Source organism: Equus quagga, chromosome 20, assembly GCF_021613505.1.
Source record: "Equus quagga isolate Etosha38 chromosome 20, UCLA_HA_Equagga_1.0, whole genome shotgun sequence".
NCBI lineage: Eukaryota > Metazoa > Chordata > Mammalia > Perissodactyla > Equidae > Equus > Equus quagga.
Window position 1 is genome coordinate 12646780 of NC_060286.1, and position 23738 is coordinate 12670517.

At 37.2% G+C, this 23738-nt stretch overlaps 1 protein-coding gene across 3 annotated transcripts in view; it reads left to right on the top strand.

The window, feature by feature from the left end:
* The window catches only part of PALS1 (protein associated with LIN7 1, MAGUK p55 family member), an 87538-nt gene that overhangs the window by 8046 nt on the left and 55754 nt on the right, over window positions 1-23738 (top strand). For all 3 annotated transcript variants that reach the window (XM_046647839.1, XM_046647840.1, XM_046647838.1), the window contains exon 2: window positions 20077-20162. The gene's annotated coding sequence lies outside the window, so the exon portion shown is untranslated. The remainder of the gene's footprint in view (window positions 1-20076; window positions 20163-23738) is intronic.

The following is a 23738-nucleotide window of genomic DNA, read 5'->3' on the forward strand; positions in this document are numbered from 1 at the left end:
GAGATTAGGATGTTTTGAGAGAATTTGTTAGTTCTTTGAAACTCAGAGCAGAATCACAGAATTGCTCAAATAATATGCAAATGAATTTTAAGATTGTATTCATAATGTTATAGAATTGTAACAGTTTATTTTTAAAAAATAATATACCATAATTTATTTAATAATATTACTGTTGGTTGGCCTGTGAGTTGTTTTTACTTTTTGGTTGTTATGAATAATGTTACCATGTACGTTCCTGTACTTTTATGGTGGTTATATGTACATGTGTTTCTCTAAGATGCTTCTCTCCAGTATGGTAGCCAGTAGCCACATATGACTATTTAAATTTAAGTTAACTAAAATTAAAATTCAATTCCTCAGTTACACTAGCCACATTTCAAGTGCTCGATAGCCATATATGGCTATGTTATTGCCCAGTGCAGATAGAGAATATTACCCATTATTGCAGAAAGTTCTGTTGGACATCCCTGCTCTAAAGTACATACCTGGGAATGAAATTATTGGGTGATAGGGTATGGCATGGTCAATTTACTAGATAATGCCAAACTCTTTTTCAGTGTGATTCATTTTACTGATATACACTTCCGGCAGCAAATTATTGAGTTTCTTCAAATTGCGTCACATTGAAAACTGTATAAATTCCACTTTATAAATACTGGGCATGTAAATATAACTGTCTACTATTAATCTTTTGTGAATCTGATGGTTTTTTGGGCCCTTCCCCTGAAACACACGCATTGTTGTGCAATAGTATCAGAGTATTCATGAAAATTGGGTCATGAACCCCAGATTTAATCCTCGGATCCAGGTGATTCATCTAAGAATATACAAGTGACTACCTGCAGATGTTTTTCAGAATGACTCACTTAAGAGGGCTCAGTAGATACTTAAGAGTTTGTGAAAGGAAATTTGATAATTCTTTGTAGGCATCTTAAAGGGACACTGTTCCTTTTATACTTGACACTTTATCTTTTTATACTTAAATTTTGTTCTAAGAGTAGTGGTCTGGCTAAATCACAGTACTTTTTGTTTTTCCCTAACTCCTACTCAGACTGTATCCCTTGCCCCATCTCTTAATGTATTATGCAGTATGCTATGTCCTTTGTATATGTTTCTAAATATTAACAACTACACTGCAAGTTTTTTTAATCACTATTCTCCCTTTTACAAATGAGGAAACAGAGGCTCAGAAAGATTAAATGTTTTATCCAACGTCGTAGTATAAGTGGTAGCAAGGATTTGGATTCAGTTTATTTGACTCCAAAATCTTGGATTTTTCTACTTTGTATTTTAGCCTGCCTTAAGACTTGTTATGCATAACACCTGTAGTTTTGGTAAGATTAAAATCTTTTTGAGGAAAGCTACCTTTAATTTAGTGTTTAAGATATACTTGAATTAAAGTGGAGAACCTTGAACCTGTAAACTGTAAGCCCCTTAAGGGTAGGGGCTATGTCTTTTTACTTAGTCTCTCACTGCTTAATATGGCACATAGTAGATGCATGTTATCACTTTGCACTTTTATCATTTACTTGTTTAAACTTTGGTCTTGCTTGTAAGCTTAATACCAGAGACTATTTTAACCTAGTCACTTCCTATTACCTGAGAGAAGATGAGATTCAAAACGTAATTCATTTATTCTATGTGGCCATAAATGTGTTTAATGGTAGAGTGGGGGAGGGTGTCTAACTTTCACATGTTCTTGATTAACATGCTCTACAAAGATAAGCACAAACAGATGAATTTGCTAATGACCGTTTCTTGCTCTTCCATGAGCCCTTACTAACAGGTCCTGTGGTGCAGTTACAGTCCCTGCCCCGATTAAGAACTCGGACTAGACAGTCAGACTTGTGCTGAAATGCCTTGACATGTATGTGACTCTGGGCAAGTTAATTTAGCAAAGTCTAACTCCTTATCTGCAGAATACGGATTGTATTAGTGCCTGATACAGAGGGCTTTAGGGGAGGGAAAACCTAGGTTCACTGTGGGGCATGGGGGGCTGCACATTAAACTGACAAAAGATAGATTAGCAGGAGAAATGGTTTTTCACTAATGTGTATGGAGGTCTTCATAGAAAGGAATTGAAGACCCAAAGAATCAGTGAAACTGAGCCATAAATTGTGAAAAAGTGACAAGACAAAGGAAAAGAGGTTTAGGCTTTTAGGGCTGGTAAATTGTCAGAAGGTAAATATGTGGGGGAAACTAATGGAAGATAAAGGTTATTTTAGTAGATTTGTTATGCAGATTTAAATTGGTGACTTTCTCCATTGATGCGTCAACTCCCAGGAGTAAGAGTCATCTGCCTGGTACCTTTACAAATGGAAATTTATGTTACCTTTATAAAGGGAAATTTATGCCGGGTCTTTTTAGCCAGATAGAGGGGGAGGGCAGAGAGTTGTTTTTTTTCCTATGTCTGCTGTTTCTTAATTGCCTTTAGCTCAAAATAATCCTTATGCCAAAGTGTCATATTTTGGGGTTGCATATTCTGATCTCCTTCAGAGCTTTATTTTGAGGATTAATTGAGGTGATGTATCAAGAATGGTTAGCATAGGGGCCGGCCCCGTGGCGGAGTGGTTAAGTTCGAGCGCTCCGCTTTGGCGGCCCAGGGTTTCGCCAGTTTGGATCCTGGGCATGGACATGGCACCACTCATGGCACCGCTCATCAAGCCACTCTGAGGTGGCATCCCACATGTCACAATTAGAAGGACTCACAACTAAAAATATGCAACTGTGTCCCGGGGGTCCTTGGGGAGAAAAAGGAAAAATAAAATCTTTACAAAAAAAAAAAGAATGGTTAGCATAGTTCCTGGTATATTTTAAGCCCTCCATAAATGTTAGATAAGAGGTAGATAGACTACAAACCTGGTTTGTGACATTCACGTGGAATAGCAATTGAACTGCTTTATGTTTTAGTAAATATATTTTGAATAGATTATGTGATTATGAATAATTTGATTAAACAATTTTATAGGAATTGTGTGAATTGGTTGTCATAGACTGAGTCAATGATGAATAATTGTAGTTGTGTGTTAAGGTAAAGTTTTTTTCATCTCTGAAATAATAGTGAAAGTCAGTGGGTGAAAAAAATTTGTTGCCCTACTTATAAACAGCTTACATGTACAGTGAGATCAAGTTCCACTCAGCTTTATCAGTTTTTTTATTGATGCTCAAGCATTACTCTAGAGTATTTTTCACTAGATCATTTTTACTACACATTTTTAAATAGGCTTAAAAAATGACGTTATTTGCAGTGTTGAGTTTCATTGTGGTGATTTAAAATCTTACATTTAGATAAAGCATTTGTTTCATTTTACTGATGTCAGCGTGCTTGTGTTAATATTTTGTTTACTTTTTTCCTTTCATGTAATGGATATCTTTCACATCTGTCTGTGATCTTATATTCTTTCCCATTTATACAGATTTTCTTAGGATGCTCTTCCACTACAGGTAACTCCTGCAGCATTTCTGCAGTTGTAGTATAAAACTTATCAAATAGCATTACACTTGTATAGCGGTTTTGTTTGTTTGCTTGCTTGTTTACTTATCTGATTTCTATGCTAGATTTTAAGTTTCCTAAGGCTGAGGACTCTTTGTTAGCAATCTTTTTGTTGCCAATGACTGTGCAAGTTTTTGTACCAAGCAGTGCTTATGTTGTTGAATGAAAGTGTAGTTTAGTAACGTTTTTAAACTATAGGGTACAGTAATCTTTAAGACTGACATTTTGTTTGTGTTTCTTGTTGCATAATATACCTTATGTTTTCCTGCCTTCTAAGACTATCTGGTCAAAATCAGAACATTACTCATACCCTCAGTCAGTAATACTACAGTACTAAAAGTTCACTGGATTCTAAACTTGGTGACATTTGTATCCTTGATACTGAATATCCTTGATACTGAATCTCTTAATCTCAAATTCCTGTCCCTGATGCACAGCAAACCAAACACTGAGACATTGGTGCTTGGAGATGGAGAAAGGGCCCATTCAAGTTGGCCAAGATGAGTAGGTGGAACCATGGGTTCACTCAAATCCGCCTCCCCAAGAACAGAAAGCAGGGGGATTTTATAGAGCTCAGGGGCTTGGCAGGAGGAGCTTTGGAGAAACAAAGAGGTCACTTCAGATAAGCCCTGGACAATCTTGACTTCTGCCCTTCAGCAGCTGCTGGGGTCCGGCCATCTGGTGATCCCTACTTCCCCGAAGGCATTCTCTTTCTTCTGCAAAACAAGCTCACAGATCCTTGAGACCTGAGTCACCCCTTGAGTTAAACAAGAAAACAGCAAATTGACAAGATTCATCTGTGTCTGTGTTGGGAGCAAGGTCAAAAGGCAAATATGTTCTTATTGAATAGCTGCAGTAATCCTCAGGTACACGGCTTCATCCTCATCAGTCTTCTTCCTTCTCAGATTCTTCTCCTTTCCTGTTCCGATGACACAATCCTACTTCTGGTCCTGAAAATACTCTCTATTGTCACTTCTTTAGTCTAATTTATAGATTGTAGTAGATATGAATCTTTATTTATTCATTTTGCTTAATGTTCTTGTTCTAATAACTCTGAAACGGTTTTTTGGTATTTCTTCAATGACAAGGCAAACTATTCTGTTTTTTTGTTTTTATGACCAGTTGTTGAATTGCATACCAGTAAGCCATCTAAGTAGAGGTAATCATCTACTAATTTGCTGACCTTTGGAGCATGTTTTTTTCCTCTAGTAAGCTATAAATCACTTGAGGTCAAAAGTTGGAATCACTTATAATGCATTTTTAGAGACCTGAAACTTGTGACATGTGTTTCAGTAAAAGTAATTGACACCTAAGATTAAAGGGGATGGAGAAAATCTATGTGGAATAGGCATAGAAATAGGCATCTAGGCAGCAAAGCAATAGACTTGTGAGTTTGGAATTAAGATTCTTTGAGAGTTTGTCGTTGTGAGTTATTAACATGATGAAAGAATTGGTTCAATCATAATGGACCTGACTTACTATATTTTAAAGTGTTGGTGGTCCCTTTTGCTCTTATTCCTTTGGTAAACTGGTTTTGTTTCATTTTTAAATATTTTTCCTCTCCAAAGCCTCAGTACATAGTTGTATCTCCTAGTTGTAGGTCATTCTGGTTCTTCTATGGGGGATACTGCCACAGCATGGCTTCATGGGTGGTGCCTAGGTCTGTGTCCAGGATCCGAACCAACGAACCCCCTGGACCGCTGAAGCAGAGTGTTAGAACTTAACCACTTGGCTGCAGGGCCAGCCCCTCATCTCATTTTCAAATGAAAGATGTAGTATATTTATTTTTGTGTGGTAGAGGAAGTCCTGACTACCAGAGTCATGATCCTAATGATTGCTTAAGTGCTTTATTTAGAAATTCTTATATATTGTTGCATTGTTTCTGAAATTGTTTAGGGCCTTAGGGATAATTTTTTTTTTTTTTTAAAGATTGGCACCCAAGCTAACATCTGTTGCCAATCTTCTTTTTTTTTTTTCCCTTCTTCTTTTTCTCCCCAGAGCCCCCCAGTACATAGTTGTATATTTGAGTTGTAGGTCCTTCTGGTTGTGCTGTGTGGGATGCTGCCTCAGCGTGGCTTGATGAGTGGTGCCATGTCTGCGCCCAGGATCCAAACCAGCAAAACCCTGGGCGGCCAAAGCAGAGCGCTCGAACTCAACCACTCGGCCACGGGGCTGGCACCTGGGATAATACTTTGATTACCTCTTTTTGTCTAAAGATTCCAGAACTCTTGAAAGAGCTTTGTTGCTGCTGCTAATTTTTATAGACTTTAAGAAGGTAGTTATAATTTAAAGTTTCTATTTATTTCTTTCAAAAAAGTAATATCTGTGTGTTTTTCCCCCAAATTATGAAAGTAAGACTTTTTTTGGTCCATATTTTGTAATATATCCAAATGGTACAGAAATATAAGCAGAAAGTAATACCCGAGAGGTCCGTTATCCTTACTTTTCAGAGATACTAAGTGAAAACAATATTGTGTATATTATTCCAGGTTTTTTCTCAATAACTTTATAAATGTATCTTTTATGTACATTTTTAAAAGTGAGATTGTATATAAAAACTATTCTGAAGCTTGCTTTATTCATTTGCCTTTGTTCCATTGTCAGTTTATATAGAGCTCCATGCTCTAATAGCCACACTAAAAAATCTTAAACAGGTGAAATTCATTTTAATACTATATTTTATTTAACACAATGTGTAAAAATGTATTAAAAAATTACCATCTGCACGAGTTAAAAACTAAAAATATTGATGACATGTTTTACATTCATTTTTTCCATAGCTGAATCTTTGAAATCTGGTGTGTATTTTACATGATGGCATATCTCAATTAGAATGATAAATTTTCATTGGAAATACTTGATCCGTATTTAGATTTTGTTAAGTTTATAGTTGAAAAATTAAATTAACGTACCCAAATTGTTTAAAATAAACTTTATAAGATAAATTTCCAGAAAAGGAATTGATAGATCAAAAGTTTATTTTAAATTTTTGGTAGGTACTGCAAAATTGTCCTCTATAACATTGTTCTGATATAGAGTCAATAGTACATAATGTCTGTTTTCCTATATCTTTCCAACTCTGGATGTGATTGGTCACTCTACGCAGACACACAAAAACCTTATCCCAAAGTAAATCCCAAAGTATTTATTTATTTATTTATTTTGATGAGGAAGAGTCACCCTGAGCTAACATCCATTGACAATCCCCCTCTTTTTTTTGCTTGAGGGAGATTAGCCCTGGGCTAACATCTATGCCAATCTTCCTCTATTTTTTTTGTATGTGGGACACTGCCACAGCATGCCTGATGAGTAGATTAGGTCCACGCCTGGGATCCAAACCTGTGAACCTGGGCCTCCAAAGTGGAGCACGTAGAACTTTAACTGCTTGGCCATGGGGCTGGGCCCCAAAGTAAATATTTTTACATAATTATACTACCTTTTTTTCTTTCTACTCTAATTGGAAGAAAAGGGTCACTCTCACTATTAATATTTCCTTGGGGAGAATGACAAAAAAAGGCAGAGCCAGAAGTCACGAGAAGCTGTGAAGAATTAAGATTGGGGGCGAGTATGCCAAAGAATAACTCACAGAGGATGTGATCTCCTCTAGTACCACATAAATCAAGGTCTTAAAAAATTTACCTCCATATATTCTTCTTAGGAAGCTGTTGGAGGTCTCTCAAGGAGAAGGGAGTAAATGAAGAAGGAAGAAAGAGGTGAGAAGACTTTGCTAGGATAAGGACGAACACTTGAAGATGACTTAGAGAATAAATTCAGATTCGAGCATATTTTTGTCAGATACATGCAGAAGACGGAAGGAGAAATCAACCCGAGTAATGGAGAGCGTTAAATGAAGAGACTGTTCACAAAGGTGTGGGTTGGGTTAAGGGAACTCACAAGGGATGCTGAAGCATCCCAGAGTTGGTAACAACAGGAATCCTGCTAAGCCTAGGCCTGAAGGGACAGGGAGGGAGTAGTCACTGGAATTTACAAGAGCTGTTGCTGTAGGCGAGGAGCCACCTGGTGAGAACTGTGGCCTTAGAGGAACTGCCAAATCACAGGAGGAAGCTGGGGGAATAAAGAACCCAGCCACTCTCTCCTGCCTCCCAGTGGCTACTTCTGGCTGAACCCACTGGAAACCAGAGGACAAGAGAATATGGGTTAATGCAGTCTCTAGACGTCAGCCTTCTTGGACCTGGAGCAGGTGGAGAAGGATGAATGGATCTGGGCAAAAACAAAATATCCAGCTTAGAGCTGGAGAGTGGAGGGCTTCAGAAGGAATGTCACTAAAAATTAAAAAAAAAAAAAAGATGAAACTGATAGATTACTTGATTTGTTTGAATATGTACATTAGAAAGTATATTGATTCTTCTACTCGAGAGTGTGGGGATGTATTAGTGATTTAACTAAAAAATGAAATATAACTTATGGGGAGAATAAAATGTATAAATAAATGCTACAGCAGAGGCATCGACTAAGTACTGCAGAAGGGTAGGTTTTGGATGGGAGCACGCAGGATTAAGGAAGATTTCATAAGGCACTTATTAGAAGGGGAAAACTTTAACAGATAAAGAATTGAACAGAAAGGATTTTTTTTCCAGGTATAAGAAACAATACGTCAAAGCTGTGGAGGTGGGAAATTGCAGGGCTTGTACTAGAAATAGCAACTAGTTTGACCTGGAAGAGAGGGGAGGGAGAAATAAAGGGAGAATTATATTCTAGGACTAAGTCGAGGGGAGCTATTTGAATGTCAGGCTAAGGAATTTGAAATGTGTTCTCCAGAATAACTGTTAAAGTGCCTTGGAGTCAGACTTCAGTTTGAGGTCCAGCTGTGCCGTTTAGCTTGTACATTGGACAAGTTATTTATCTTTGCTAAGGTAAATTACAGAATTTAACCGGGAGATGGTTGTGAGGGTTAAATGAGATAATGCAGACTAGGTGCTTAGCACAGTGAATGAATGGTACATAATGCTACTTAGTAAACAGTAGCTTAAGAGGGGAAACACAACAAAAACTTGAAAAGAGACACTGTCATGATAATAGCTGTGCTTCAGGAAAGTTAATCTGACAGTAGTGTGTAAAATGATGGGAGACTAGAAAGACCGTGGTTGTGGTAACTGTCAAGAAGTTCGTGCAAAAACCCATGAAAGAGATAATGTGCGTATAATTTAAGGTAGTGGTGTGAGAAGGGAGAAGCTGGGGAGTATATGTGAGATATTATGGAGGGAGAATTGAAGGGAGTTGGTATAATTAGTTATTAACATATTTAGGGATATTGCAGTTAGGATTTTCAGTAGTTAAATTTGACCTCAGGGGGATAACTAATTTATCAGACAGGAGCTAGTCTATTGTATTTTTATGGTATTCATTTTTTAAGCCATAAATTATCATTTTATTATTGAAAACAGTTTGTCGGGGTATGACATATGGCTCACTTTGGCAAATTCAGTACTTCTAATACTGAAATTGGAACAATATAGAGTACAGAATAACATTTTTAAAATGCCGCTAGAAAACAGGAATGTTGGTAGTTTAGTTTTGCTTTTCAAAATGAGTAGGAAAATTCACAGGCGTTTCTACAATTTCTGCACTTGACCACGTCTGCTGCTTGGCTGAGTGTTTAGAAAGTTTGAGCAGGAGATGTCATGCTGCTGCACTCTGGTGCTGTAGTAAACTTGTAGTCTGTTAACATAACATACATAACAGGGGAATCAGTTATCACATGACAATTCATTTTATGAAGCAGTCGATTGAGGAGAAAAGATGAATTTTCTCTAATCATATTTTAAAGGTGAAAGAATGATGTAATTATGTGGTTTTTGAAAGGAAGCGTTTAATCAGCATGGTATCATCTTACAAAGATGTAACTAACATAGTGCTGTGGAACCACAGAAGGCTTCACCGATTTTAGTTCCTGTTCTGTTACTTCTAGCTCTGTGCGTTGGCTACGTATCTTCTGAAAAATGGGGATATCTGACCTGCTTATGTTTCAGGGCAACTGTGGAGATGAAATGAGATAATGTGCTTGAATTTACTATAGAAATTGAAAAGCTTTACAATGTAAGGTATGAATGTATAAATTACTTACAAATTTTCATTTCTGGCCTGTCCTCTTTGGTTTCCTTGCCTAGCAATTAACAGCCCCAAATTTCCACTTTAAATGTATGGAGTACTTCTAAAATGGAATTTATCATCGTTCCAGTTCTCTCCATCCCTCTCCTTTCCCTCCGAGGGAGAAAAACTTGATTCTCTGAATTTTCCTATTTTAAGGTAACATAACTTCAGTTGTCATGCTCAATATTCCAGAACTATATTTGGCTCCTAGTTTCCAAATCCTGTCAGCTCATCCTTTGTAATAACCATTGTTTGAAATTATCCCTTTTCATTCCTTCTGCTACTTCCTTTATCCTCTCATGCGTATAGTATTAAAACATTGTCTCTATTGGCTGCTCTACTTACATTTCCCCTAGTCAGCTCTGCTTACAGTGTAGAGTAGATTTAACTTTCTAAAAAGCTGGTTTTTTGTTCTTCTTTTTTTACTCAGAAACCCATAGTCTCCTGTTGGTTGCAGGAGAAAATTCAAACAATTTAGTTTAGGACACAGTCAACTCTGCCTTTATCTTCTATCTCTTACACTGGCTCTGTTCCTTATCAATACTGTTCTTGTTCTCCAACTAGGCCATATATGTTCTTGATTGGTAGCAGTGTACTGGAAAGCCATATTGCAAGTAATTTTATCCCACATGTTTAAAGATCCATTTCTAGTCAGTTTGAAAATGTTAGAAGTTACCTTTTGTCCTAGTGCCTTTTAAAAAAATGTTACTGACCTCTTGGATGCACTTAATCTTTTATTACCAAGTTGTTGAAGGTGATAATGGGGTAGTTCAAGTAACCAACCATTTGATATCTTTGATACTGTTTGGCTTTTAACCAGTTCCTGCAGTGTCTGGTTTTGAATATCTCCAAAGACCTTCAGCTTTGTGCTTGATATAAGCAAATGGAGAATTTTCCCACTGAATTAAAAAAAAGACCCAAAACAGTACTTTTCACTTCAGAGAATATTATATATTTTCAGAGAATAATATATATTATATATAGGGAGCTTAATTATCTGGTTAAAAAAAATGATGATTTCTTGTTTCTCCACCATTTCTTTATATTGCAAGGTACTACCATAGCGGAGTTATATCCAGATTTGTAAAGGAAAGAGTTGAATGATGATTCATTATGCAGTCCCATTGGTCCCTGGGAATACTTTTGGCCAAAGTTAAATTTTAGGTATAAAAAAGCAAGAAGAGACTCTTAGGTATTTGGATCTGTAAATGTGTTTTTCATACAATTTCATTGTTTAAAAGAGAGAATCTCTGTGGACAAGTGAAGGAAAATGTTGGGAAGGTACCCTTTAAAACACTAAACTAAGAATCTTAATAATCAATAAACGTTTATCTTCTCTTATTTTTGGGTAAGACTAAATAAAAATAACGACAAAAGTGAAGAGCTTCTATGCTGGAGTCATACAGACTTGGTATGAGGCTTGGCTCTGCCATTTAGTTTCATGACTTGGGAAGCAACTTAACCTCAGCAAACTTGATTTGCACATCTGTAAACTGAGGATAACTTGGAGGAGCTGGAAGGGTTGAATGAGATGATATATGTGAAATTCTTGGCACTCTGCTTGGCAAGCAGTGCTACTGCTTTTACTTACACTACTGCTACTATCACGCCACTGCTTGCTCAAACCATTTAAATAATCGTTCTACTTCTGTCCTCTGTAAAATACCATTCAAAGATGGTGTAAGGATTTTATGGTGTACTGAACATGAAACCATATCCACAAGAGTACCTATTATAATTGCTGAGTGTTTATTTTGAGGTGCTCTTTGGGCAGAATACTTTGCTGCTTTAAACCTGTCTTCTCATTCATCATTGGGGATAACAATAGTGATTAAACTTGTAGGATTGAGGATTAATTATATAAAGTATGGTAGTACAATGTTCACACAGAGAGAGTTAGTAAATAATACTAGCTATAACTATTAACTATATTTATACATTTTTTTAGTCTGTCTTTGGGCCACTCAGTGTAACTAATTTGCCACTTTATGTGCATGTTTTGTCTCTCTGGCTAGATTGTAAGCGTTTGATGGTGGGGAAAGTATCATATGCTAGAATATATTACTAAAATAGTGTTTGCTTTCCCAATGAGGTTCCAGTATATAGGATAAGGCAATTTATTTGGCAGTAGTTTTTATTCCATTTACTCTGTTGCTATTCTGTTGGCAATCATTACCTTGTTGAATTTCTGGGTTTATTGATCTCTGCCGCTAAGTATTTGTATAACCTTGGCAAGTAACTTAAATATTGTGGACCTTCCTTTGTCATTTGTAAAATAAGAGGAATTCCATCAGATCCAAGTTTATTTTGTTATTTAAACATTTAAGTTAGCATTTTTTTCCCTTGAACCTTAAAAAGAAAGATAAAAGTGAGCTGCTCTTATCTTCCCATCCACTGCCAAGATGACCCTTAAATTCCCCTTCCTGAACATTTTGGAAAACACTGAATTAGATGATATTTAAGGGTCTTTCAGCCTTGATATTTATTATTTGGAAACCAAGAATACTTGAAAAAGAGTTGAAACAGAGTAAGCAAAAATATCCTATCAGGTGGTTAGAAAGGAGGCCTGGCTATTTAAAGTTTTGTCTTGAATGTATGAGAAATTTATTGAATATTATTGTGTTTTGTTTTTTTTTTTTTTTGAGGAAAATTAGCCCTCAGCTAACTACTGCCAGTCCTCCTCTTTTTGCTGAGGAAGACTGGCCCTGAGCTAACATCGTGCCCATCTTCCTCTACTTTATATGTGGGATGCCTACCACAGCATGGCGTGCTAAGCGGTGCCATGTCCGCACCTGGGATCCGAACCAGCGAACCCCGGCCCGCTGAGAAGCGGAACGTGCGAACTTAACCACTGTGCCACCGGGCCGGCCCCTGAATATTATTGAATGAGTGAATGCCTCAATTTTGGGTTAGTTAATATTCCAGTATAACTCAGGGTTTCTCAACTTTGGCGTTATTGACATTTTGGGCTGGATAATTCTTTGTTATGGGGGCTGTCCTGTGCATGTTTAGCAGCATCCCTCGTCTCTGCTAAGTAGATGCCAGTAGCAACCTTCAACCCAGTCCTCACAATAAAAAATGTGTCTAGCGGTTGTCACAATTCTCTTGATGGGGACGAGGAAAAGGCAAAAATCACCCTTGGTTGAGAACCACTGAATCCAAAAATGTTTCAGAAGAGTCAGGGTGACAATTTGTAAATAAATCTTTGATAAACTTTGGTAAATGAATATTTTAGGATATAGATGTTCAACAAACTTTTTTTTATTATTTATTTATTTATTGGGGAAGATTAGCCCTGAGCCAACTACTGCCAGTCCTCCTCTTTTTGCTGAGGAAGCCTGGCCCTGAGCTAACATCCGTGCCCATCTTCCTCTATTTTATATGTGGGACGCCTACCACAGCATGGTGTGCCAAGCAGTGCCATGTCCACACCCGGGATCCAAACTGGCAAACCTGAGAAACGAAACGTGGGTTCTTAACTGCTGCACCACCGGGCCGGCCCCTCAACAAATTTTAAACACAGAAGTATTTTCCCATGTTGTCCTATTTTTATTTTTGTGTCAAGGCAAATGTATGACCTAGAATCATGGTGTAAAATAGGAACTTGTCAATTAAATCTTTCCATTGTACGTGTGTTTTATATACAATTTTGCCAGGAATGTTCAAAGCTGCTAAGTTTCTGAAAGTTTACATCTGAGAAAGATGTGTCTTCTAAGCTAATGACAGTGCCTTGTTGATATCAATTGAATCGAGCCTCAGGAATCATAACATTCTTTTTCTGTCAGGGCAGATGATTTGTGTGGCTTTAAATTATGTTACCCCTACTTCCCTTTGAAATGTTTACTTATTTGACTTTTACTTTGAAGACTTTTTTCAATTAAGAGAATTTTGCTTCTAGTCTTTACAAATTTATCTGGTGTACTGCATCCGAAATACAGTTAGCTTTAAAGCTGTGAGGATAGCAGTGACTTCTTTGGAATGCGATTATCTGGATGATAAATAAAGGTACTTCTGTCTGAAACCTAAACCATGAACTAGGTAGAATTTTAGAATTGCCCTTAGTATATGACTTCTCAGGACGTTCCATTAAAAAATAAACCCGGGACATTTACACTTGGTCTTTTTTCTTAATTTAAGGGGCTTGATTTGTCAGTTGTATAAATCTGTTTAATAGCTTAAAAATTTTTTCTTTTACGTTGCACCAATTGAGTTAAACAAGTTAATTTTACTTCAAATATATGATTTTTTTATTTTAAAAATATTTTTAAAAATTTTAGTTTTCTGTAATTTAAAGAATAATTGAAAATCTAGTTTTTCAATTAAATCTTTAGAGTCTAAATATTTTTGTTTAAATTGTTTTCATTAATAATTTCTGAGCTAACACCTTGCATGACTAGCCCAAATATATTTAAAATTTGACATATATTTACTTAATTTTGGTTATAGCTGGGGTCCTTCTCTGAAGATGATGTGTGGGTCATTCATTGTTGGAAACTGAAATTTATGTAGAGTTAAACATTTATTGAGTAAATAGGATTTTCAATGTGATGTGAGTATATGACTTGTTTTTGAAATATACAATGGTCTTTTCTTAACAAATTGGTTTTGTTGAGATATAATTTACATGTAATAAGATGCCGTTTTAAGTGTATAATTTAAAATCAGCTCAATAGGTATAACTTACATGAAAATTCACTAATTTTAAGTGTTCAATTTGATACGCTTTAAAAACAACCTTAGTGAGGTATAATTTACATTCCGTAAAATTCACGTTACTGGTACAGTTTGAGTTTTAGTAAAATTATATCCTCATGCAGGTGTGACTGAAATCTGGTTTTATTACAGTTCCATCACCTAAAAAAACTCCCTCATGTCCTTTTGTAGCCAATTTCTGCTCCCACCCCTAGCTGCAGGAAACCGGCAAACTGCTTTCTCTAACAGTGCTAGTTTTGTTTTTCCTAGAAATGTCATATAAATGGAATCATACAATATGTACTCTTATGTCTGACATTGTGTTTTTGAGGCCTCCATGTTGTTGCATATATCAATAGTTCATTCTCTTTTATTACTGAATAGTATTCTATATTTTTATTTGTCCATTCACCAGCTGAAGGATATTTGGATTGTATCCAATTTTAAGTTAATAATGAATCTGTGAATGTTCCATACAAATCTTTGTGATTTTTACAAATAAAAATATGTTTTTATTTCTCGTAAGTGGATTCTCTGGGTTATATCATAAGGCTATGTTTAACTTTTTAAGAAACTGCGAGGGCCAGCCCCGTGGCTGAGTGTTTAAGTTCGTGCTCTGCTTCGGTGGCCCAGGGTTTCACCAGTTTGGATCCTGGGCGCGGACAGTGGCACTGCTCATCAACTCATGCTGAGGTGGCGTCCCACATGCCACAACTAGAAGGACCCACAACTAAAATAGACAACTATGTACCAGGGGTGCTTTGGGGGGAAAAAGGAAAAATGAAATCTTAAAAAAAAGAAACTGCCAAACCAACTACCATTTTACATTCTTGCCAGTATTGTATGAAGTTTTCAGTTTCTCCACATCTTCTCCAATGCTTAGTATTGTCAGTCTTTTTAGTTTTAGCCATTGTATTTTATAATAGTATTTTTGATATGTTTGAAATGGTATTTCATTGCCTTTTTTTAACAGTTTTATTGAGATACAATTCACATACCATACAATTCATCTATTTCAAGTGTACAAGTCAGTGGCTTTTAGTATATTCAGAGTTGTGCGGTCATCACCACAGTCAGTTTTAGAACATTTTCATCACCCCCCAAAAGAAACCTGCACCCTTAGCAATAATCCTCCTCACGCCCATCCCTGCCCCCACCAGCTCTGGGCAACCACTGATCTTCTTTCTGTCTCTAGATTTGCCAATTCTGGACATTTCATAAATGGAATCATACAGTATGTGGTCCTTTGTGACTGGCTTCTCTCACTTCTATTTTCAAGGTTCACTGATGATGTAGCATGTATCAATGCTTTATTTCTTTTTATTGCCCAATAATATTTTATTATGGATCTATATTTTATTTATCCATTTATTAGTTGGTGGACATTTGGATTTTTTCCCCACTTTTTGACTATTATGAATAATGCTACTATGAACATTTTTGTACAATTTTTTTTTAAGATTTTATTTTTCCTTTTCTCCCCAGTACATAGTTGTGTATTTTTACTTATGGGTCCTTCTAGCTGTGGCACGTGGGATGCCGCCTCAGCATGGCTTGATGAGCGGTGCTATGTCCACACCGGGATACAAACTGGCGAAACCCTGGACCACTGAAGCAGAGCGTGCAAACTTAACCACTCGGCCATGGGGCTGGTCCTTGTACAAATTTTTTGTATGGACATATGTTTTCATTTCTCTTGGGTGTGTACCTAGCATTGGAATTGCTGGGGTGTGTCGTAACTTTGTGTTTAGCCTTTTGAGGAATTGCCAGACTGTTTTCACTGTGGCTGCACCATTTGACATTCCCAACAGCAGTGTAGGAAGGTTCCAGTTTTTCCACATCCTCATCAGCATTTATCTGTCTTTTTTTTTTTTTTGAGGAAATTAGCCCTGAGCTAACATCTACTGCCAGTCCTCTTTTTTTTGCTGAGGAAGATTGGCCCTGAGCTAACATCCATTGGCAATCCTCTTTTTTTTTTGCTGAGGAAGATTGGCCCTGAGCTAACAACTGTGCCCATCTTCCTCTATTTTATATGTGGGATGCCTGCCACAGCATGGCTTGATAAGTGGTGTGTAGGTCCATTCCTGGGATCCAAACTGGTGAACACCGAGCCACTGAAGCGGAGTGCACAAATTTAACTGCTGTGCCACTGGGCTAGCCCCTGCACTTATCTGTCTTTTTGATCCTCACCATCCTACTGGGTGTTAAGTGGTATCTCACTGAGGTTTCGATTTGCTTTTCTCTGATGGCCAGTAATGTTGAATATCTTTTCATGTGCTTATTTAAGCCCATTTGTATATCTTCTTTGGAGAACTGTCTATTCAGATCTTCCTCTCATTTTTCAATAAGACTATTCATCTTTTTACTACAGAGTTGTAAGAGTTCCTTATATATTCTAAATACAAGTCCCCTATCAGATATATGATTTGCAAAAGTTTTCTCACATTCTGTGGATTGTCTTTTCACTTTCTATCTTGTTTTCTTATTGAGGTCATAATAGTTTATAGAATTGTGAAATTTCAGTTGTACATTATCATTTGTCAGTCACCATATAAATGTGCCCCTTTACACCTTATGCCCATCCCTAACCCCCTTCCCCTCTGGTAACCACTAATTTATTCTCTTTCTCCATGTCTTAGTTTATCTTCCACATGAGTGAAATCTTACAGGTTGTCTTTCTCTGTCTGGCTTACTTCACTTAACCTAATACCCTCAAGGTCCATCCATGTTGTTGCAAATGGGATGATTTTTCTTTGTTTATGGCTGAGTAGTATTCCCTTGTGTATATATACCACATCTTCTTTATCCATTCATCAGTTGATGGGCACTTGGATTGCTTCTACATCTTGGCTATTGTGAGTAATGCTGCAAGGAGCATAGGGGGTGCATAATTCTTGAATTGTTTATTTCAAGTTCTTTGGATAAGTAGTCAGTAGTGGGATAGCTGGATCATATAGTATTTCTATTTTTAATTTTTTGAGAAATCTGCATACTGTTTTCCATAGTGGCTGTACCAGTTTGCATTCCCACCAGCAGTGGATGAGAGTTCCGTTTTCTCCACATCCTCTCCGACATTTGTTTTCTGTCTTGGTGATTACAGGCATTCTAATGGGGGTAAGGTGATATCTCATTGTAGTTTTGATTTGCGTTTCCCTAATGATTAGTGATGTTGAACGTTTTCATGTGCCTACTGGCCATCTGTATATCTTCTTTGGAAAAATGTCTGTTCATATCCTCTGCCCATTTTTTGATCGTGGTGTTTGTTTTTTTCTTGTTGAGTTGTATGAGTTGTTTATATATTTTGGAGATTAACTCCTTGTCAGATATATGATTTGCAAGTATTTTTCTCCCAGTTGGTGGGTTGTCTTTTCATTTTGTTCCTGGTTTCCTTTGCCTTGTTGAAGCTCTTTAATCTGATGAAGTCCCACTTTTTAATTTTTTCTTTTGTTTCCCTTGCCCGGGTAGACATGGTATTTGAAAAGATCCTTGTAAGACTGATGTCAAAGAGTGTACTGCCTATATTTTCTTCTAGGAGTTTTATGTTTTCAGGTCTTACCTTCAAGTCTTTGATCCATTTTGAATTAAGTTTTGTATATGGCAAAAGATAATGGTCTATTTTCATTCTTTTGCATGTGGCTGTCCAGTTTTCCCAGCACCATTTATTGAAGAGACTTGACTGTCTCCATTGTATGTTCTTACTTCCTTTGTTGAAGATTAGCTGTCTGTAGATGTGCGGTTTTGTTTCTGGGCTTTCAAGTCTGTTCCATTGATCTGTGTGTCTGTTGTTGTGCCTGTACCATGCTGTTTTGAATACTATAGCTTTGTAGTACATTTTGAAGTCAGGGAGTATGATGCCTCCAAATTTGTTCTCTTTTCTCAGGATTCCTTTAGCTATGTGAGGTCTTTTGTTGCTTCTTCACTTTCTTTCTTTTTTTTTTTTCAAAGATTTTATTTTTTTCCTTTTTCTCCCTAAAGCCCCCCGGTACATAGTTGTGTATTCTTCGTTGTGGGTCCTTCTAGTTGTGGCATGTGGGACACTGGCTCAGTGTGGTTTGATGAGCAGTGCCATGTCCGCGCCCAGGATTCGAACCAACGAAACACTGGGCCGCCTGCAGCAGAGCGCGCGAACTTAACCACTCGGCCACGGGGCCAGCCCCCCTCTTCACTTTCTTGATGGTGTCCTTTGAAGCATAAAGTTTTTAATTTTGATGTCTAATTTATGTATTTTCCTTTTGTTTCTTGTGCTTTTGATGTTACTACCTTAAGAAACCATTGCCTAATCCAGGGTCATGAAGATTTATGCCTATGTTTTCTTCTAAGAATTTTATCACTTTAGTTCTTACATTTGCGTCCTTGATCCATTTTGAGTTAATTTTTGTATATAGTGTTAGGTAAGAGTCCAGCCTCATTTTTTGCATGTGGATATCCAATTGTCCTAGCACCATTTGCTGAAGAAACTTTTTTTTCCCCCATTAAATTGTCTAGGCACCCTTGTTGAAAATCAGCTTTCTGTAAATGTGAGGATTTATTTCTGGACTCTCAGTTCTATTCCGTTGATTTTTCTCTATCATTATGCCGGTATCTCATTGTGGTTTCAATTTGCATTTTCTTTAACAATTACTGATGTTGAGTATCTTTCCAAATGCTTATTTTTGCCATTTGTCTATCTTGGGTGAAGTGGTTAAATCTCTTGCCCTAATTTTAAAATTTGGGTTATTTGACTTACTGAGTTGTAAGAATATTTATCATGGACATAAATATTTTGCAAACATTTCTCCCTTTTTTTTAGCTTGCCTTTTTATTCTCCTAAACAGCATCTTTCAGTGGCATATTCTGCTACCCTTCAATGAATTCTAAAACCCCTGTGGAATCAACGCATCTTGGCAACTGATTGGATAATAGGGCTTGAAGACAGAGATGTTTGAGATAGTGGTATAATTAACAGTAATAGGGAAGAAGTTGAGGTCAGTTTGGGATATATTGAAATTAAGATTCCTAGTGACATCCATACAGAAATGTACTTTCCGTTCCCTCAACCTGGAACCCTTTATTTCTGGATCTTCCCACAGCTGACTCATTTTTTTGTCATTCAAGTTTCAGCTCAAATATCACCTCCTAAAGTAGGCCTTTCCTGGCCATTTTATCTAATGTTGTCCCTTCCAAACATCATTGTCTATATTACCATGTTTTACTTTCTCTATAGTCCTTTATATGAAGTCATCTTATTGTGTGTTTGGTTTTTAGCATCTGTTACCCTACCAGAATGTAAGTCCATTAGGACAGGATCCTCTTCTGTCTTGGTCTTCAATGTAACATCAACATTTCCGCCTCTGAAGTAATTGTGGTTCCTGTCTGTGAAATTTATTTTGGATCCTAAACTTCTTATCTTCTTGGCATCATAAACTATTCAAAATGTTTAAAATTGATCCAGAAGTTGTACTTAAAACAAAGAAAAAACTAAAAACTTGCATTTTTGTTTGAGCCTTAACCAAAAGTCAAAAAGTGTCATTTAAAATACTCTGCAAAAGGGTCGTACTCTTTTTAAAAAGCTTTAAAACAAGTTATATTTACCTATTTCTCATCGCTGATTTCTATACAGTGATTTTACTTGATGTCCATTAGAGATTGTAGGGGGGGTTCGTTTTTACTTCATACTAAGAAATCCTAGCTGTCTGCAAGCAGAATTGGTTATCATACTGAATTATCCTTTCTCTCCCACTCCCTCCCTGTAAAAAACACTACAGACTTTTACACTTGATTGTCTCTTTTCTATTTTACAGAGTAAGAAAGTTAGCCTGAGTTCTTTGAAAAACCAGAGAAGAGAAACTAAGAGGATAATAGATAAAGTCTTTCCAGTTTGCATAATGTAAGTTCTTTTCACTATTCTTGGCCTGAATCTTGTGTTAGCTGACAAAGCTGTTTCTATGGAGACAAATAGTCCAACTTCTTAGAATGTCAGAGGAATGCTGATCACTTAAAATGAGACTTCCCAGCTGCTGGTCAAAGGGCATTACTTGTGGGAGAAGGGGAGGAAGGATGAATTGAAAAAAAATCTAGAATTCTGGACACTAGTATAGACCAACCATGTTTATGCATATGAAGTGTATGTTTTACATTTCCCTCTGCCTAAAAATTAGGATACTGATTATATACGAAATTGTCTTCCTGCTAACCTGTCATGTTCCCCAGCTCTTGCACGAACGGTTCTGTTTCCAGGTGTGGAGTTTTCAGTGGGCCTCTGTACTTCAGGTTGTTTCAGGCCCTCCAGTCTCAATCATTTGTACTCATTTGAAGCTTGTTTAGCTTCCTTTAACCCCATCTCCTATAGCCAATTTACATAAGCAAAGCCCTTTCTCCCCAACTAGTTTGAAGTTAGCGTTCAAACAGCTTTGGCCTGCTAACCTGAAAAATTCCTTTTTTTGCTTTGTGGACTCTGTAAACAGTTTTGATTTATTTTTTAATTTTTCTTTTATGTTTTTTTTTTCACGGTGCTGGGGTATGAGCTGGGACTCTGATGAGGATTTGAAATGTGGGTCTTTGAGGCATTTTAAAAACAATTTATTTCTAATTAGAGGATTGAGAAGAGAGGGCCAGCAACTTGTAACTACATTATCTGCATAAGACAATCTTTTATTTACATATAAGGAGGTGATTCTCTAGTTCAGTCATTTATCAGATTCTGAATTATCAAAGAATTTTTTTTTGTTTTTTGGAGAGGGAGAGTATAATGCCTTTGGGCTGAGACTCTTTCATTGTTTATTGATATATATTAACTACATATATGAGCTAGACTATTCATGGTTTGCCTGTTTAAAAATTATAATGATCTTAATGGTAAAACTATAGGGCATGGCCTAATGTTTTTTTGATCCTGGAAGAACTTGCGAATCTTTCATGGCCCTCGTGAATTAACTTGTGAGCATTATAAAGTCTTTTGGAGTGTTGCATGGTGAGGTCATGACTTAACCAAGGTGATCTGGAAACATTTCTTGAAGGAGTAAGGTCTTGTGGTAGGAGAAGATGAAAGGAGAAGGAAGTAGTTTGTACTTCTTATTTTATAAGGCATTTGGGCAGGAAGGAAGAAAGATATGGGATTCGCACAAATGAGGAAGCTAACTTAGAAGGCTTGTGCAGGAAAGTAGTAAAAGATACAGTGAGAAAATTTGAATTTACCTTGTGAGTGTGGACTCTCTTCTCTAGGCAATATGAAAGCCATCAGAGGAGGAATGATTTGCCCATATACTTAATAAAGCATTGATCCCTTACAAGAGAGCAGGGCTATAGAGATGAGTAAGATCGATTCCCTGCTGGTTAGATCATTTACCTATATGACCTATAGTCACCTTGAAATTAATGTGTCCAAAACTAAACCCGTATTACCCTTTAATTCTCTCCCCTTCTATCTAATTCTCCTTCTCCTGTATTCTCCATCCTAGTTAACGACTTTGCCATCTACCTAGTGACCAAAAGTTACTGACCCTGGAGTCACATTGCCTAGGTTCGTATTCTGAAGACCCCTGTTTGCTTGGCCCTGTGCTGGGCAATGTCACAGATGCAGAGATGAGTCAGGCTGGTTTCTGACTCCAAGGGCTCCTAGTCTAATGGGACAGACTGACAGAGGTACAAATAACTGTAGTCCAGTTTGATTAGAGATGTGACAGGCATTGTGGGATTCCAGAGGAGACACATATCCAGTTTGGGGAGTCATGGGAATCCAGAGGAGGATGTATTTGAGTTGAGACTTAAAAGGAGAGTAGGCAAGGATTAGGTCCTAGACACTCTGATTCTGGAGACTGTTCTCTTAAACATTGTGCTGTGTTGGGTAACTGTGTGGATATAGTGGCATTAATTAGAATCGAGAATGGAGAAAGAAGATCAAGGAAAATATGAGTGGATTAAAGGGAAATATGAGTTTAATTCTGGACGCATTAATTTCTGGATCTCTGTAGGACATTTTGATTGATAGACTAATGGGCAGAGATCCTATCTCTGTACACCTAGTACCTAGCGGGGGTAAATGCTCAATTAAGTGTATGTACAAATCACCTCTCTTTTCTAAATCTCTGATGGCTTTCTTACTGCCTTGAGAATCAAGGCCTTTCATAAGTTGGACCCAGTCGAATTTTGTAGCCACTATTCTGTTGTACAAGCTGACTTTGTTCTCTTTTATAAGCTGACTGCTTTAGTTCAACTAGCCTTATTTGTACTTTTCCCACACTTTGTACTTTTCTGTCTTTGGTTCATGTGGCCTCTTTCTTATTCCTCCATCTTATCTTCAAGGCCTGCTTCCATCCCCATTCCTCATTTACAAAACAGGCATATTTAGACCTACTTTTAGAGTAGTAATGAGGATTAAATGAGTGAATACTGTATAAAGTGCTTGCAATATTGTCTGGCACGTAAGTGCTCAAAAAATGTCATAGTTGTGGTTGTTACTACTACGACTATTTCCTACTTCTCTTCTTCCTGTCTCCTCTTTTTGCCCTGCTATATGAAATATAGACACCAAATTATAGTAATTTTATAAACCACATATTTCTTTAATATGACTTTTCTTCATTCTCACTGTCTTAGTTCAGGACCCCATTTTTTACAGTTGCCCTCAAACTGGTCTCATTACCATCCTTCAGTCAATCCTCTACACTTCTACCAAAGTGATATTTCTCTGAAAGTTAATGTGAGGGGCCAGCCCGGTGGTGTAGTAGTTAAGTTTGCACGCTCTACCTCAGCGACCTGGGGTTTGCTGGATCAGATCCCAGGCACGGACCTATACACTGGTCATCAAGCCATGCTGTAGCAGGCATCCCACATATAAAGTAGAGGAAGATGGGCACGTATGTTAACTCAGGGCCATCCTTCCTCAGCAAAAAGAGGAGGATTGGTGGCAGATGTTAGCTCAGGGCTAATCTTCCTTTAAACAAAGTTATTGTGATCATTTCCCATGCTTTAAATCCTGTAATGATTCTTACTGCTTCCAGGATAAAGGTCAAAGTCTTCAGCTCTTAAACTCTTCTTGGTCTGGCCCTCTGCTTGCCTTTCCAGTTTTATCATTATTCCTGTATGACCTGCTCGCCTTGTTCCATCTGGCCTTATTGCATCCTATTCTGTTTTCTGAATGTGCCATATTCTCATACTCTTTCTTCTTATTGGTCTTGTGATTCCCTCTTCCTGGAACAGACTCTTCTATCTAGCTAAGTCTTAGTTGTTCTTTGCAATGCCCCTCAAAGAAATGTATTCTTATGTTTTGAGTGTTTTCCATAACTCCTTATCACGACTAAGTTTTAGAATCCATCATCTGTGCCTCCTCTGAATTTATGACATTTCTAAGTTTAGTTGAACAAATATTTATTGGGCATTTCCTCTATGACATTATTGTGTTAAGCCCTGGGGGGTATAAAAATATAAGACATGACCCCTGTCTTTAACAAATTTAGAATCTAAT